Source organism: Pseudophryne corroboree, chromosome 6 (assembly GCF_028390025.1).
Source record: "Pseudophryne corroboree isolate aPseCor3 chromosome 6, aPseCor3.hap2, whole genome shotgun sequence".
NCBI classification, from domain to species: Eukaryota; Metazoa; Chordata; class Amphibia; order Anura; family Myobatrachidae; genus Pseudophryne; species Pseudophryne corroboree.
This window is the reverse complement of record NC_086449.1, coordinates 454,212,693-454,232,272: the sequence shown is the minus strand read 5'-3', so window position 1 is coordinate 454,232,272 and position 19,580 is coordinate 454,212,693.

The following is a 19,580-nucleotide window of genomic DNA, read 5'->3' as shown; positions in this document are numbered from 1 at the left end:
AGCGATTCCGCTAGGCATGTGGGACTTGTGGATGGAGCCCTTCATTCGCTTAACCAGGATTCACGGGTGGTCAATCTGTTGAAATCAGAGCACTACATTTTGGCCACAGTGCTCGATCCTAGGTTTAAAGCCTACGTTGTATCTCTCTTTCCGGCAGACACAAGTCTGCAGATGTCCAAAGACCTGCTGGTGAGACAATTGTCAAGTCAAGCGGAACGTGACCCGCCAACAGCTCCTCCTTCATTTTCTACCGCCACAGGAGCTGCCAGGAAAAGGATAAAATTTCCAAAACCACCTGCTGGCAGTGATGCAGGACAGTCAGGAGCAAGTGCTGACATCTGGTCTGGACTGAAGGACATGCCAACGATTACTGACATGTCTACTGTCATTGCATATGATTCTGTCACCATTGAAAGAATGGTGGAGGATTATATGAGTGACAGCATCACTGTAGTACGTATACTGGCAGGAAAAAGAGGCAATATAGAGGCCCTTGCACAAACTGGCTTTATTTTACCTAAGTTGCGCCCCCTCCAGTGTGCACTCCGAAAGAGTGTTTAGTGCAGCCGGTCACCTTGTCAGCGATCGGCGTAGCAGGTTACTTCCAGAAAATGTGGAGAAGATGATGTTCATCAAAATGAATTATAATAAATTCCTCTGTGGAGACATTTACCAGCAATTGCCTCCAGAAAGTACACAGGGACCTTTGATGATGGATTCCAGTGGGGACGAATTAATACTCTGTGAGGAGGAGGATGTACACAGTGAAAGGGGTGAGGAATCGGGGGATGAGGATGAGGTGGACATCTTGCCTCTGTAGAGCCAGTTTGTGCAAGGAGAGATTGATTGCTTCTTTTTTGGTGGGGGCCCAAACCAACCAGTAATTTCAGCCCTAGTCGTGTGGCAGACCCTGTCGCTGAAATGATTGGTTTGTTTATGTGTGCATGTCCTGTTTATACAAGATAAGGGTGGGTGGGAGGGCCCAAGGACAATTCCATCTTGCATCTCTTTTTTATTTATCTTTGCATCATGTGCTGTTTGGGGACTATTTTTTTAAGTGCCATCCTGTCTGACACTGCAGTGCCACTCCTAGATGGGCCAGGTGTTTGTGCCGCCCACTTGGGTTGCTTAGCTTAGTCATCCAGCGATCTCGGTGCAAATTTTAGGACTAAAAATAATAGTGCGAGGTGTTCAGAATAGACTGGAAATTAGTGGAAATTATGGTTATTGAGGCAAATAATACTATAGGATCAAAATTACCCCCAAATTCTATGATTTAAGCTGTTTTTGAGGGGGGTTTTGAAAAAAAAAAACCCACCCGAATCCAAAACAAATTCGAAAGGGAGGTTTTGCCAAAACGCGTCCGAATCCAAAACACGACCATGGAACCGAATCCAAAACCAAAACACAAAACCCGAAACATGACCGCTGCACATCTCTAGTATATATTTTTGTTAGAAGGTATATATTTTGCATGTTAAAAAGAAGAAACGGCTGCGCAAAAAGTGGAAGAGCAACTGACAATGGCTAATGGGGAATAATTATTAATAAGAGCTGATGTAAAAAAAGAAGAAAAATTTATTCTGTTAATAACATTAATTAAGACATTTGGAGTCTAAATATAAAATACAATAAAAACATGTGAACAAAATTTAAATGTGTCAACACCTTGATAATCAGATGTATGGGCTGCAAATTCTCAATCTGCTTGTTGAGAATAGGAACCACAGAGTCCAGAATTGATGTAATTGGAGTGTCCACAGTTCCCGATAAACAGCCGATCAGTGTGTGGCTGTTAATGAGTGTCTTGAGAGATTTTCACAGACAAGTGGGCTACTGAATAATTATGAATCGGATTACCTTCTCCTAGGGCTGGTCCGTACCGAGCGTCCTCAGTATTGCGGTCCTGCAATGCCCAGTGTCCGTCTGCGCGGCAGGGAGATGACTGTGTGGTAACCAGGCAACCAGTGGTAAATAGTGTAGTTTCAGTCGTGTTCTGAGAGAGGATGTAAGAGGCCGTGCACGGGGTCGGTGTGTGGAGCTGAAACGCCAGATGGCTCTACGAGCAATTCACTGTCTGATTCGTGGTGGTCTCCACAATAAACTGAGAAGAGTAGCTGACGGCCGTATGATGAGCCGAGAAATACAGCCGGTGTGGGGCCGGGATGTTTGTGGTTCAGTGGGCAGTCTGAGCCAAGATGTGAGGCCGGTGTGGAACCGGGATGTCCGTGGCTCAGTGTGCAGCTTGCTACCTAATAGGTAGAATGATCAAGGTGTGCAAAGAGGCGGGGTGCTGACGCGTTTCGTCACAGATCATGTGACTTTGTCAAAGGTATATCCAGCCTCAGAAGTAATCAGTATTTAAAGCATCAGTGTAACAATCAACATGTGTCAATAATTAGATAATTAATCAATCCAATGCAAAAACAGGTATACGTCAGCTCATGAGGATTTCACTCTCTGATGGTACAGATAATTATAAGCCCTAAATTCAATAGACCTAATGTAAAGAATAAATATAAACTAAATATAAAGAGATAAGGAATAATAAATAATGAATACACATAATTAAGGAAATAAATAAACCACAGATAGAGAGGACATGCCTGTCTGAGTGTACATAAATAACCATCAATAGAAGATTATGCAACAAACATAGATAAACATAATAATAACAACAACAACAACAACAACAACAACAACAGTAAAGGGAAAAACGAGATACAGATAATGCATTTCCATAGCCTGTAGTAAAATTAATATAACAATGGAATATGTAGTGATGTAAAATTGTATAGGAGTTTATGGTGATGTTGGGCTTCGAACCCCCTATCAGGCTGAAATGTATTAATATCTACAGTTAGAGAGTCAACTGCATATCCATTGCGCCACAAGGCTCTTGGATAAGTTCCACTGGAGGGGATAGTGTAAGTAGTTGAAAATAACTAATATATATAGCAACTATGTGCCAGAATCCCAAAAATAGAAAATATAAAGATAATAATAATAATGAAGATGAATATAAAAGTGAATAGAAATACCATGTCTATCTGAGTGTACATGATTAACCATTAATAATAAATAATAAATTGTATACCAGATATTAGTGAACATAATAATGCCAATGAGAGAGAAATTTCAGAAACATTTCTATGACTTATATCGGAATTATTATAACAGGAAAATGAACGATGATAATAAATATATAAAAATTTGTAGTGGTGTCGGAAATCAGACACCCAGAATCGAACACCCAGTCAAACTGGAATAATTGAAATCTATGGTAAGAGAATCGACCATATATACATTGCGCCACTGGCGCTCTCAGATGAACTCCACTGGAAGGAATGAAATTAACTAATATATATAAAACAGCTGTATCGCAAAATCAAATTAATGATATATAGAGAATATATTTTGCATGTGCTGTGGAAGTGAAAACACTTAAATACTGCTACTGATGACATGTCGTAAACAGGAAAATAAGCCAAAATGTGTGTACCTCTGCAAATCAGCAGAAATAAGTTATTTTTCAATGGTCTATTTTTAAAGTAAATCCTCAAGCATTTTTCTTTCTTTCTGCGATTTTTGCAATATTGGCCTATATAAAATATCTACTAAATAAAAATAGAAATGCAATGTTTTCTCTTGAATGCTGTGTAAGAGTACCAAGTCAAATATTGTGTATAATTATTATTATATTTACCTAGCACAGGGCTCGACAAATCCCAGGGACCAGGTAGCCAAGTCCTCTAGATTTGGCTGCCTGGCTTCCAGATTATGCAGGGAGGAAGGAAGCAGATCCTTTTCAGCCCCAGAAGAGATTTTTGGGGTGTGCTTGTATTGCAGTAGTCAAAGTGTCGGTCTTGGCCTGCACTGACTGCTGTGCCTGTCCATCCCAACCTCCACTGTCTCCTGTGCCTGTCCATCCCAACCTCCACTGTCTGCTGTGCCTGTCCATCCCAACCTCCACTGTCTCCTGTGCCTGTCCATCCCAACCTCCACTGTCTGCTGTGCCTTTCCATCCCAACTTGTGCTGACTGTGTGCCTGTCCATCCCAGCCTGCGCTGTCTGCTGTCTCCAAAGTCCGGCTGCATAGATCTCTCCAATAAGAGGATCTATGCGTGGCCGGAGATTACGGCTTCTGAGGGGGTAGTGATGTGGACATTGGGCAAAGGGGGTTGTTTTCTCAGGGGTTGGCTGCGGAGGGGTGGTTTGTCTGGGGACTATCCCCTTAGTTGTGTGGTCATGGGGGTTGGTTTGCCTGGGGGATGGGGGGAAGCTTATCAGTAATGTGGCAGCAGGAGTGGCAGGTTCAGTTGTTGTTTTGCTTTTTTGGGTAGGGGCAGGGCGGTGGCTTGGCTCCTATTCTTTCATCCTGGCTACCTAGATTATTTTTCAAGCCTGACCTAGCAATATATTTTGCTGTGTAAACTATGTATAATATTTGGTTTGTTACATAAACTTTTTGACAGCTGGTATGCATACCTCCCAACATGACCCTCTCCAGGAGGGACACAGTGCTCTGCTCCTGGACTTTTGTCTTAATTTATGATTGCCTGCACCTGTTTTAAACAGGTTAATTGATAAGATAGGCGTTTCAGCACAGGTGCTGGCGATTATAAATTAAGAAGGAAGTCCAGAAGCAGAGCATTCTGTCCCTCCTGGAGAGGGTCATGTTGGGAGGTATGCATATGTTGCAATAATAACTGAAATTTATTAGCCTGCGGAAACTAGGTCATGTGACCTGAGTACTCTTAACAGCATACAGTATTTGCTGGTTGCCAAGACTGAATTATCCAGAGCATATCAGAACAATTTAATAGTTATTCCTATTACAATATTGAAGATATATTTTATGTCTACAGTAGAGATTTAGAATTTCAAAATGCAAGTGATTTGAGATTAAGGACATACACAAAAAGCCTTGTAACATGACTTATATAAAGGATCTGTTAACAGACAGGACAAATGTACATATTTTTTATCTTCCAAACCACCTTTGGCCTATCTGTTTCCACTGCAAACTACACTTGCTTACTGTCAAACATCAGGGTCTTGGTCCTCTTTGCTTTGCCAGATCTGGTGGGGTCACTTTACTACCATCTGTGTCCACGCTGGCTGACTGTGAGATCCCTGAAACCTGTGGTAACTCATCTGTAAACATTAGAGATGAGCGGGTTCGGTTCTCAGAGAACCGAACCCTACTGGACTTTGCCTTCTGAGCCCGGATCCGAGTCAGGCTCGGGTTTTTCCATCTGACTCGGAAACCCGAGTCAAAACGTCATCATCCCGCTGTCGGATTCTCGCGGGATTTGGATTCCATATAAGGAGCAGAGCGTTGCGGCCATTTTCACTCCAGTCTCGGAGAGTGTAGTGAGAGGACGTGTCTCCGTCCTCCAGTGTCTGTGTGGGGGCGGGAAAGTGGGGTGGCAAGTCTTGTGCTGTGTTGTGCTGCTTAGTCCAGTCCAGTGTAGTCACAGCGTATTGTGCTGCATCAATCCAGGCAGTCACAGTGTTGTTGTCCTCTCCTGCCAGTGTAGCTGTATAAAGTATTGTTGTGTTGTGCTGCATCAGACCAGTGGTAGTGTCCTGTCTCATCAGTCATTCCAGTGACGATATACGCTGCTGCTATATGTCCACTGCTGCCGTATAATAATAATAACAACAACAACAACCACAAGTCTCTTACAGTATTGTTGTGTTGTGCTGCATCAGACCAGTGGTAGTGTCCTGTCTCATCAGTCATTCCAGTCATTCCTGTGCCGCATATTGTCTCATATAAATCCCAAAAAATAATGGAGAACAAAAATCTTGAGGAAAAAATAGGGAAATATCAAGAAGAACCACTTCCTCCTAGTGCTGAAGCTGCTGCTACTAGCCATGACATAGATGATGAAATGCCATCAACGTCATCTGCCAAGGCCGATGCCCAATGTGATAGTAGAGGGCATGTAAAATCCAAAAAGCCAAAGTTCAGTAAAAAAGAACAAAAAAAAATTAAAATCGTCTGAGGAGAAACTTAAACTTGCCAATATGCCATTTATGACACGGAGTGGCAAGGAACGACTGAGGCCCTGGCCTATGTTCATGGCTAGTGATTCAGCTTCACATGACGATGGAAGCCCTCATCCTCCAGCTAGAGAAATTAAATGAGTTAAGCTGAAAGAGCACAGAAAAGAACTGTGCATTCTGAGATGGTATCACAAATCCCCAAGGAAAGTCCAAGTGTGTCGGCGGTTGCAATGCCTGACCTTCCCAACACTGGACGGTAAGAGACGGCTCCTTCCACTATTTGCACGCCCCCTGCAAGTGCTGTAAGGAGAACCCACAGTCCAGTTCCTGATATTCAAATTGAAGATGTCATTGTTGAAGTACACCAGGATGAAGATATGGGTGTTGCTGGCGCTGAGAAGGAAATTGACAATGAGGATTCTGATGGTGATGTGGTTTGTTTAAGTCAGGCACCGGGGGAGAAACCTGTTGTCCTTGGGACGAAGAAACCCATTGTGATGCCTGGGCAAACTACCAAAAAAGCCACCTCTTCGGTGTGGAATTATTTCACCACAAATCCGGACAACAGGTGTCAAGCCATCTGTTGCCTCTGTCACTCTGCAATAAGTAGGGGTAAGGATGCTAGCCACCTAGGAACATCCTCCCTTATATGTCACCTACTGCGCATTCATCAGAAGTTAGTGTCAAGATGTGAAACTTTGGGTAAGAGCACAAGCAGTCTACTGACACCTAAATCCCTTCTTCCTCCTGTACCCAAGCTCCTGCAAGCCACACCAAAAACTCCCTCAATGTCAACTTCCTCCTCAGTCAGGAACATCAGTAGTCCAGCAGGCCATGTCACTGTCAAGACTGAGGAGTCCTCTCCTAACTGGGATTCCTCCGTAGGATCCTTGAGTGGTACACCTGCTCTTGCTGCCGCTGCTGTTGTTGCTGCTGGGAGTCAGTCGTCATCCCAGAGGGGAAGTCGGAAGACCACTTGTACTACTTCCAGTAAGCAACTGACTGTCCAACAGTCCTTTGTGAGGAAGATGAAATATGACAGCAGTCATCCTATTGCAAAGCGGATAACTGAGGCCTTGACATCTATGTTGCCATTAGACGTGCGTCCGGTATCTACCATTAGTTCAGTGAGCCTTAGAGAATTGTTTGAGGTACTGTGTCCCCGGTATCAAATCCCATCTAGGTTCCACTTCTCTAGGCAGGCGATACCAAGAATGTACACAGACGTCAGAAAAAGTTTCCTCAGTGTCCTACAAAATGCAGTTGTACCCACTGCCCACTTAACCACGGACATGTGGACAAGTGGAATAGGGCATACTAAGGACTATATGACTGTAACAGCCCACTGGGTAGATGTATGGCCTCCCGCAGTAACAACAGCAGCGGCACCAGTAGCAGCATCTCGCAAACGCCAACTCGTTCCTAGGCAGGCCACGCTATGTATCACTGCTTTCCTTAAGAGGCACACAGCTGACAACCTCTTACAGAAACTGAGGAACATCATCGCAGAATGGTTTACCCCAATTGGACTCTCCTGGGGATTTGCAATATCGGACAACGCCACCAATATTGTGTGTGCATTACATCTGGGCAAATTCCAGCATGTCCCATGTTTTGCACATACAATTAATTTGGTGGTGCAGAATTTTTTGAAAAATGACAGGGGTGTGCAGGAGATGCTGTCGGTGGCCCGAAGAATTGCATTCTGCCACTGCATGCCAAAGACTGGAGCACCATTAAACACTCCTAAACCTGCCCCGTCATCAACTGAAGCAAGAGGTGGTAACGAGGTGGAATTCAACCCTCTATATGCTTCAGAGGATGGAGGAGCAGCAAAAGGCCATTCAAGCCTATACATCTATCTACGATATAGGCAAAGGAGGGGTAATGCACCCGACTCAAGCGCAGTGGAGAATGATTTCTGTCTTGTGCAAGGTTCTCCATCCCTTCGAACTTGCCACACGTGAAGTCAGTTCAGACACTGCCAGCTTGAGTCAGGTCATTCCCCTCATCAGGCTTTTGCAGAAGCAGCTGGATAAATTGAAGTAGGAGCTAAGACAGAGCGATTCCGCAAAGTATGTGGGACTTGTGGATGGAGCCCTTCATTTGCTTTGCCAGGATTCAAGGGTGGTCAATCTGTTGAAATCAGAACACTACATTTTGGCCACCGTGCTCGATCCTAGGTTTAAAGCCTACATTGTATCTCTCTTTCCAGCAGACACAAGTGTGCAGAGGTGCAAAGACCTGCTGGTTAGTAAATTGTCAACTCAAGCGGAACGTGACCCATCAACAGCTCCTTCTTCAATTTCTCCCACCACTGGGGCTGCAAGGAAAATTATAAGATTTCCTAGCCCATCCGCTGGCGGTGATGCAGGGCAGTCAGAAGCGAAAGCTGACATCTGGTCCGGACTGAAGGACCTGCCAACGATTAATGACATGTCTACTGTAACTGCATATGATTCTGTCACCATTGAAAGAATTGTGGAGGATTATATGAGTGACAGCATCCAAGTATGCATGTCAGACAGTCCGTATGTATACTGGCAGGAAAAAGAGGCAATTTGGAGGCCTTGCACAAACTGGCTTTATTTTACCTAAGTTGCCCCCCCTCCAGTGTGTACTCCGAAAGAGTGTTTAGTGCAGCCGGTAACCTTGTCAGCGATCGACGTAGGAGGTTACTTCCACTAAATGTGGAGAAGATGATGTTCATCAAAATTAATTAGAAATTACTCTGGGAAGACCTTTACTAGCAATTGCCTCCAGAAAGTACACAGGGACCTGTGATGGTGGATTCCAGTGGAGACGAATTAATACTCTGTGAGGAGGATGTACACAGTGAAAGGGGTGAGGAATCAGAGGATGATGATGAGGTCGATGTCTTGCCTCTGTAGAGCCAGTTTGTGCAAGGAGAGATTGATTGCTTCTTTTTTGGTGGGGGCCCAAACAAACCAGTCATTTCAGCCACAGTCGTGTGGCAGACCCTGTCGCCGAAATGATGGGTTTGTTAATGTGTGCATGCCCTGTTTATACAACATGGGTGGGAGGGCCCAAGGACAATTCCATCTTGCACCACTTTTTCTTCTTTGCATCATGTGCTGTTTGGGGACTAGTTTTTTTAAGTGCCATCCTGTTTGTAACTGCAGTGCCACTCCTAGATGGGCCAGGTGTTTGTGCCGCACACTTGTGTCGCTTAGCTTGGCCATCCAGCTACCTCATTGCACCATTAACTCTTCTTTGCATCATGTGCTGTTTGGGTCCTATTTTTTAAATCTGCCATCCTGTCTGCCACTGCAGTGCCACTCCTAGATGGGCCAGGTGTTTGTGTCGCACACTTGTGTCGCTTAGCTTAGTCATACAGACACCTTGGTGCAATTTTTAGGCCTAAAAACAATATTGTGAGGTGTGAGGTGTTCAGAATAGACTGGAAATGAGTGGAAATGAATGTTATTGAGGTAAATAATACTGTAGGAGCGAAATTACCCCCAAATTATGTTATTGTAGCGGTTTTTATAAAAAAATCATCCAGATCCAAAACCAAAACCAAAACATGAAAGGGTGGTTTTGGCAAAACCAATCCAAAACCAAAACACGAAAGTGGTATTAGAACTAGAGATGAGCGCCTGAAATTTTTCGGGTTTTGTGTTTTGGTTTTGGGTTCGGTTCCGCGGCCGTGTTTTGGGTTCGACCGCGTTTTGGCAAAACCTCACCGAATTTTTTTTGTCGGATTCGGGTGTGTTTTGGATTCGGGTGTTTTTTTCAAAAAACCCTAAAAAACAGCTTAAATCATAGAATTTGGGGGTCATTTTGATCCCATATTATTATTAACCTCAAAAACCATAATTTCCACTCATTTTCAGTCTATTCTGAATACCTCACACCTCACAATATTATTTTTAGTCCTAAAATTTGCACCGAGGTCGCTGGATGACTAAGCTAAGCGACCCTAGTGGCCGACACAAACACCTGGCCCATCTAGGAGTGGCACTGCAGTGTCACGCAGGATGGCCCTTCCAAAAAACCCTCCCCAAACAGCACATGACGCAAAGAAAAATAAAAGAAAAAAGAGGTGCAAGATGGAATTGTCCTTGGGCCCTCCCACCCACCCTTATGTTGTATAAACAGGACATGCACACTTTAACCAACCCATCATTTCAGTGACAGGGTCTGCCACACGACTGTGACTGATATGACGGGTTGGTTTGGACCCCCACCAAAAAAGAAGCAATTAATCTCTCCTTGCACAAACTGGCTCTACAGAGGCAAGATGTCCACCTCATCATCATCCTCCGATATATCACCGTGTACATCCCCCTCCTCACAGATTATCAATTCGTCCCCACTGGAATCCACCATCTCAGCTCCCTGTGTACTTTGTGGAGGCAATTGCTGCTGGTCAATGTCTCCGCGGAGGAATTGATTATAATTCATTTTAATGAACATCATCTTCTCCACATTTTCTGGATGTAACCTCGTACGCCGATTGCTGACAAGGTGAGCAGCGGCACTAAACACTCTTTCGGAGTACACACTTGTGGGAGGGCAACTTAGGTAGAATAAAGCCAGTTTGTGCAAGGGCCTCCAAATTGCCTCTTTTTCCTGCCAGTATAAGTACGGACTGTGTGACGTGCCTACTTGGATGCGGTCACTCATATAATCCTCCACCATTCTTTCAATGTTGAGAGAATCATATGCAGTGACAGTAGACGACATGTCCGTAATCGTTGTCAGGTCCTTCAGTCCGGACCAGATGTCAGCATCAGCAGTCGCTCCAGACTGCCCTGCATCACCGCCAGCGGGTGGGCTCGGAATTCTGAGCCTTTTCCTCGCACCCCCAGTTGCGGGAGAATGTGAAGGAGGAGATGTTGACAGGTCGCATTCCGCTTGACTTGACAATTTTGTCACCAGCAGGTCTTTGCACCCCAGCAGACTTGTGTCTGCCGGAAAGAGAGATCCAAGGTAGGTTTTAAATCTAGGATTGAGCACGGTGGCCAAAATGTAGTGCTCTGATTTCAACAGATTGACCACCCGTGAATCCTTGTTAAGCGAATTAAGGGCTGCATCCACAAGTCCCACATGCCTAGCGGAATCGCTCCCTTTTAGCTCCTTCTTCAATGCCTCCAGCTTCTTCTGCAAAAGCCTGATGAGGGGAATGACCTGACTCAGGCTGGCAGTGTCTGAACTGACTTCACGTGTGGCAAGTTCAAAGGGCATCAGAACCTTGCACAACGTTGAAATCATTCTCCACTGCACTTGAGACAGGTGCATTCCACCTCCTATATCGTGCTCAATTGTATAGGCTTGAATGGCCTTTTGCTGCTCCTCCAACCTCTGAAGCATATAGAGGGTTGAATTCCACCTCGTTACCACTTCTTGCTTCAGATGATGGCAGGGCAGGTTCAGTAGTTTTTGGTGGTGCTCCAGTCTTCTGTACGTGGTGCCTGTACGCCGAAAGTGTCCCGCAATTCTTCTGGCCACCGACAGCATCTCTTGCACGCCCCTGTCGTTTTTTTAAAAATTCTGCACCACCAAATTCAAGGTATGTGCAAAACATGGGACGTGCTGGAATTTGCCCATATTTAATGCACACACAATATTGCTGGCGTTGTCCGATGCCACAAATCCACAGGAGAGTCCAATTGGGGTAAGCCATTCTGCGATGATCTTCCTCAGTTGCCGTAAGAGGATTTCAGCTGTGTGCGTATTCTGGAAAGCGGTGATACAAAGCGTAGCCTGCCTAGGAAAGAGTTGGTGTTTGCGAGATGCTGCTACTGGTGCCGCCGCTGCTGTTCTTGCGGCGGGAGTCCATACATCTACCCAGTGGGCTGTCACAGTCATATAGTCCTGACCCTGCCCTGCTCCACTTGTCCACATGTCCGTGGTTAAGTGGACATTGGGTACAACTGCATTTTTTAGGACACTGGTGAGTCTTTTTCTGACGTCCGTGTACATTCTCGGTATCGCCTGCCTACAGAAGTGGAACCTAGATGGTATTTGGTAACGGGGGCACACTGCCTCAATAAATTGTCTAGTTCCCTGTGAACTAACGGCGGATACCGGACGCACGTCTAACACCAACATAGTTGTCAAGGACTCAGTTATCCGCTTTGCAACAGGATGACTGCTGTGATATTTCATCTTCCTCGCAAAGGACTGTTGGACAGTCAATTGCTTACTGGAAGTAGTACAAGTGGGCTTACGACTTCCCCTCTGGGATGACCATCGACTCCCAGCAGCAACAACAGCAGCGCCAGCAGCAGTAGGCGTTACACGCAAGGATGCATCGGAGGAATCCCAGGCAGGAGAGGACTCGTCAGAATTGCCAGTGACATGGCCTGCAGGACTATTGGCATTCCTGGGGAAGGAGGAAATTGACACTGAGGGAGTTGGTGGGGTGGTTTGCGTGAGCTTGGTTACAAGAGGAAGGGATTTACTGGTCAGTGGACTGCTTCCGCTGTCGGCCCAAGTTTTTGAACTTGTCACTGACTTATTATGAATGCGCTGCAGGTGACGTATAAGGGAGGATGTTCCGAGGTGGTTAACGTCCTTACCCCTACTTATTACAGCTTGACAAAGGGAACACACGGCTTGACACCTGTTGTCCGCATTTCTGGTGAAATACTTCCACACCGAAGAGCTGATTTTTTTGGTATTTTCACCAGGCATGTCAACGGCCCTATTCCTCCCACGGACAACAGGTGTCTCCCCGGGTGCCTGACTTAAACAAACCACCTCACCATCAGAATCCTCCTGGTCAATTTCCTCCCCAGCGCCAGCAACACCCATATCCTCCTCATCCTGGTGTACTTCAACACTGACATCTTCAATCTGACTATCAGGAACTGGACTGCGGGTGCTCCTTCCAGCACTTGCAGGGGGCGTGCAAATGGTGGAAGGCGCATGCTCTTCACGTCCAGTGTTGGGAAGGTCAGGCATCGCAACCGACACAATTGGACTCTCCTTGTGGATTTGGGATTTCGAAGAACGCACAGTTCTTTGCGGTGCTACTGCTTTTGCCAGCTTGAGTCTTTTCATTTTTCTAGCGAGAGGCTGAGTGCCTCCATCCTCATGTGAAGCTGAACCACTAGCCATGAACATAGGCCAGGGCCTCAGCCGTTCCTTGCCACTCCGTGTGGTAAATGGCATATTGGCAAGTTTACGCTTCTCCTCCGACAATTTTATTTTAGGTTTTGGAGTCCTTTTTTTACTGATATTTGGTGTTTTGGATTTGACATGCTCTGTACTATGACATTGGGCATCGGCCTTGGCAGACGACGTTGCTGGCATTTCATCGTCTCGGCCATGACTAGTGGCAGCAGCTTCAGCACGAGGTGGAAGTGGATCTTGATCTTTCCCTAATTTTGGAACCTCAACATTTTTGTTCTCCATATTTTAATAGGCACAACTAAAAGGCACCTCAGGTAAACAATGGAGATGGATGGATACTAGTATACAATTATGGATGGACTGCCGAGTGCCGACACAGAGGTAGCTACAGCCGTGGACTACCGTACTGTACTGTGTCTGCTGCTAATATAGACTGGTTGATAAAGAGATGTAGTAGTAGTATGTATGTATAAAGAAGAAAGAAAAAAAAACCACGGGTAGGTGGTATACAATTATGGACGGACTGCCGAGTGCCGACACAGAGGTAGCTACAGCCGTGGACTACCGTACTGTACTGTGTCTGCTGCTAATATAGACTGGTTGATAAAGAGATGTAGTAGTAGTATGTATGTATAAAGAAGAAATAAAAAAAAACCACGGGTAGGTGGTATACAATTATGGACGGACTGCCCAGTGCCGACACAGAGGTAGCTACAGCCGTGGACTACCGTACTGTACTGTGTCTGCTGCTAATATAGACTGGTTGATAAAGAGATGTAGTAGTAGTATGTATGTATAAAGAAGAAAGAAAAAAAAACCACGGGTAGGTGGTATACAATTATGGACGGACTGCCCAGTGCCGACACAGAGGTAGCTACAGCCGTGGACTACCGTACTGTACTGTGTCTGCTGCTAATATAGACTGGTTGATAAAGAGATGTAGTAGTAGTATGTATGTATAAAGAAGAAAGAAAAAAAAACCACGGGTAGGTGGTATACAATTATGGACGGACTGCCCAGTGCCGACACAGAGGTAGCTACAGCCGTGGACTACCGTACTGTACTGTGTCTGCTGCTAATATAGACTGGTTGATAAAGAGATGTAGTAGTAGTAGTATGTATGTATAAAGAAGAAAGAAAAAAAAACCACGGGTAGGTGGTATACAATTATGGACGGACTGCCGAGTGCCGACACAGAGGTAGCTACAGCCGTGGACTACCGTACTGTACTGTGTCTGCTGCTAATATAGACTGGTTGATAAAGAGATGTAGTAGTAGTATGTATGTATAAAGAAGAAAGAAAAAAAAACCACGGGTAGGTGGTATACAATTATGGACGGACTGCCGAGTGCCGACACAGAGGTAGCTACAGCCGTGAACTACCGTACTGTGTCTGCTGCGACTGGATGATAAATAATGATATAAAAAATATATATATATCACTACTGCAGCCGGACAGGTATATATTATATAATGACGGACCTGCTGGACACTGTCTGTCAGCAGAATGAGTTTTTTATAGAATAAAAAAAAAAACACCACACAAGTGAAGTCACACGACGAGTGTTTAACTTTTTCAGGCAATCACAATATAGTATACTATACTACTAACTATACTGGTGGTCAGTGTGGTCAGGTCACTGGTCAGTCACACTGGCAGTGGCACTCCTGCAGCAAAAGTGTGCACTGTTTAATTTTAATAATAATATGTACTCCTGGCTCCTGCTATAACCTATAACTGGCACTGCAGTGCTCCCCAGTCTCCCCCACAATTATAAGATGTGTGAGCTGAGCACAGTCAGATACGAGTGTTTAACTTTTTCAGGCAATCACAATATAGTATACTATACTACTAACTATACTGGTGGTCAGTGTGGTCAGGTCACTGGTCAGTCACACTGGCAGTGGCACTCCTGCAGCAAAAGTGTGCACTGTTTAATTTTAATAATAATATGTACTCCTGGCTCCTGCTATAACCTATAACTGGCACTGCAGTGCTCCCCAGTCTCCCCCACAATTATAAGATGTGTGAGCTGAGCACAGTCAGATATATACATAGATGATGCAGCACACTGGGCTGAGCAGTGCACACAGATATGGTATGTGACTGAGTCACTGTGTATCGTTTTTTTCAGGCAGAGAACGGATATATTAAATAAAACTGCACTGTCTGGTGGTCACTGTGGTCAGTCACTAGTAAACTCTGCACTCTCTACAGTTCTACAGTACTCCTAAGCTCCAGTAAATCAGGTCAATCTCTCTCTCTCTCTCTTCTAATCTAAATGGAGAGGACGCCAGCCACGTCCTCTCCCTATCAATCTCAATGCACGTGTGAAAATGGCGGCGACGCCCGGCTCCTTATATAGAATCCGAGTCTCGCGAGAATCCGACAGCGTCATGATGACGTTCGGGCGCGCTCGGGTTAACCGAGCAAGGCGGGAAGATCCGAGTCGCTCGGACCCGTGAAAAAAAACATGAAGTTCGTGCGGGTTCGGATTCAGAGAAACCGAACCCGCTCATCTCTAATTAGAACCAGAACCAAAACACAAACAAGAAAAGTGCCCGCCGCACATCTCTAGTAAACATGCTTTCCCTGAAGTTCTGCATCATAGGTGCCACATGTTAAACAGTGTCATATGATCAGTTTTGACAAACCAGTCTTCAGTAACTCCAGTCACAAGATTCTGCCAGCCTATGAGTTCTAATTGTGCCCTATTAAACCAGCAACTGATAACTGCTTATTACCAGAACAGCAGCTCTATCTAAGGATCGGTACACTGGCTCCTGGTTCAGTATCTGCATCAATATTGCCTCATAGCATATTTAATTGCAGCCTGCCTCAGTTGTGATCCTGTCATCCAGTTTCAGTGTATTGCTGTCAGCCTCTAAATTGGAGATGTCGGTTTGGGTCTCCAGAAATCTATATCCAACTGAACTTTGTGGATCAGAAGCAAACCAAAACCCGGTCCAGATCCCCCAAGAAGGTCCCAACAGAACTGACTTCCATTTTGAATGTTCCCACAGTTCAGAAATCATATTTTTAATCCAAATTTTGGGTTTTGGATTGCAAAAGTTACATGATTTTAGCAGGTTTTGTCAATTTTTATTGATTTTTTGCAATGATTATCATTTTTTTAAATCGGTTTTAAACGAAACCGAAATCCTAACCAAAACACTTGAGGTGGTTTTGCCAAAACATGATGATGAATTGGAACCAAAACCAAAACATGGAGGTCCACACACATCACTAATCTAAATATCCTACATTCTGTTACAGCCATGGCTCTAGCCTATTCTAAACATTTTGCAGCATCAGTCTTCTACTGCTACTAGTAAACCGCTTGAGCAAACAGCATTATTAAGCCACCCAGCTTCATTCACACTACATCACTACTGTCTAATGAGCCCTAACACAAATCAGAAAAACTTAGGGGTGTGCACCGGGCCATTTTCTGGGTTTTGGTTTTGGATCTGTATCTCCTCCATGTTTTGGATCTCGATTGGGTTTTGCCAAAACCGCCCTTGCAGGTTTTGGTTTTTGATCTGGACTTTTTTTTTAAATCATAAATACAGCTAAAATAATAGAATTTGGGGGTGTTTTTGTTCCTACAGCATTATTAACCTTAATAACATTCATTTCCACTCATTTCCAGTCTATTCTGAACATCTTACAGCTTGCAATTAGAGATGAGCGGGTTCGGTTCTTCGGAATCGAACCCCCCCGAACTTCACCCATTTTACACGGGTCCGAGGCAGACTCGGATCCTCCCGCCTTGCTCGGTTAACCCAAAAGCGCCCGAACGTCATCATCCCGCTGTCGGATTCTCGCGAGATTCTTATTCTACATAAGGAGCCGCGCGTCGCCGCCATTTTTCACTCGTGCATTGGAGATGATAGTTAGAGGACGTGGCTGGCGTTCTCTCAGTTTCTGTGTTCAGTGTGCTGCAAATATCTGTGCTCAGTGTGCTGCAAATATCAAAGTTTTCTGCCTGAAAAATGCTCCATATCTGTGCTCAGTGTGCTGCAAATATCTGTCCTCAGTGTGCTTAATTGTGGGGACTGGGTACCACCAGTATTATATAGTAGGAGGACAGTGCAGAGTTTTGCTGACCAGTGACCACCAGTAGTATACGTTCTCTGCCTGAAAAACGCTCCATATCTGTGCTGCATTGTAGTATATAGTAGGAGGACAGTGCATAATTTTGCTGACCAGTGACCACCAGTATATAATATATAGCAGTACGGTACAGTAGGCCACTACTCTACCTACCTCTGTGTCGTCAAGTATACTATCCATCCATACCTGTGGTGCATTTAAGTTGTGCGCAGTATATATATAGTACTAACTAGGACAGGGCATAATTTTGCTGACCACCAGTATATAATATATAGCAGTACGGTACAGTAGGCCACTGCTCTACCTACCTCTATGTCGTCAAGTATACTATCCATCCATACCTGTGGTGCATTTAAGTTGTGCGCAGTATATATATAGTAGTAGGACAGTGCATAATTTTGCTGACCACCAGTATATAATATATAGCAGTACGGTACAGTAGGCCACTGCTCTACCTACCTCTGTGTCGTCAAATATACTATCCATCCATACCTGTGGTGTATTTAAGTTGTGTGCAGTATATATATAGTACTAGGACAGTGCATAATTTTGCTGACCACCTGTATATAATATATAGCAGTACGGTACAGTAGGTCACTGCTCTACCTACCTCTGTGTCGTCAGGTATACTATCCATCCATACCTGTGGTGCATTTAAGTTGTGCGCAGTATATATATAGTAGTAGGACAGTGCATAATTCTGCTGACCACCAGTATATAATATATAGAAGTACGGTACAGTAGGCCACTGCTCTTCCTACCTCTGTGTCGTCAAGTATACTATCCATTGATAATGTTGATATTATCTTAGACGCAAAGCTATACCTCTAAATACACTTTTACCATTGAGCCGCTATGGCCGCTAGACTTAATACATGTGCTATGCACTTTGTACGCTATTTGCGTACAGAGTCCCGCAGTGGTACGTATTTGGCGTACACATGCCGCGCTGAGTGTACAGAGTACGCTCAGCATGCGCACACACACTGGATAACCTTTAAACCTTGTTAATGATACAATGTAATGATACGCTTATACTTTAAACCCTTAACAGCAAAGTACTGTGATGATGTAATACCTGTAAACCTTAAGTAGTGCTTGCGATACAAAGTACCCGCAGTGCGTACACCTTATCAATGCTTATACACCTTATATAGATTAATATACTTTAAAGCCCATGCAGGAAAGTGAAAACACAACACTGATTTGTAGTTGCAACCACAGGGTTCTAAGGCCTCAGTGGATTAATTCCAAAAGGTAAAAACAATACAAATCATACACTACAGGCTAAAAGTAAATCTAAACAGAATAATGGCTACAGAGAATGTACATACGTGAGAATGTTCGCAAGCGCAACCCGAGTCGGTACTCCGCTAGTCATACAGATAGCGTTTAGAGTCTTCTGACCTGCCAGGCAACAATGGTCTTTTTATACACAACATGCATACACAATACAATGGTCACTGTAATCTCATTGTCCATTGGACACAGGGATGTGTCTCTACATTACAGAAAAGGTCATAGGTGGATTTGAATAGGTGGGCAATGTCTTTCCCCAACTGCTCTTGTGGGTGGTATCCTCTGGATTCCCGCCGCATATATAAAATACAGTAAATACAGTTAATGTTCATATTCTACTTTTGTACATAACTATACGCAGGAACAAGCGATCTTTCTCTAACTAACACCGGAATGTTACCCTCAAAATACCCTACAGCTGGATACTAGACATCACCTTCTAACCTTTATCAGAACCTTCCTATCATGTAAAGGCGAATCTCTCTGTCCAGGAACTGTTTAAACTATTAATACTCGCTGACATGGTCTAGGGGAACTATATCTACAATGTACACTATTTGGGTTAAATATGTAATGTTCTAATAACCCGCTATGCGTTCACAAACTCTACCGTAAATGCGCATACCACGCGCTAAGGCGCATGGCCGTGAAAAGCTCCGTTACGCAAATTGCGGATATGCGCACGCATGGCAGACTGAGTGCACACGCAGCGGGCATGTGCATGGGGTTAGTACGTTAGGCAAACATTACAATATTTTTCGATTTTGACAGTCCACCCTTTGGCAGTCAACAATAACTGCCACTATCTAAACATTAAACAGAAAAATATACAATACAATATCTATAAAATAATTGGATGGTAGGAGGAGAGGAGTAGGCGGGAAATGTATGGCCTAGTGGGATAGTAAAAGCATGTATGTATGAAATCCATGTCTGAGGGGCATGTATCATCGTGCCGTACATGTTCTAGATAAGCTTCGAGGTATTGCGAAGTATACATTAAATCCTTCTCATCCCGTATTAAGGGTCTGTAAGTGGGCCAACA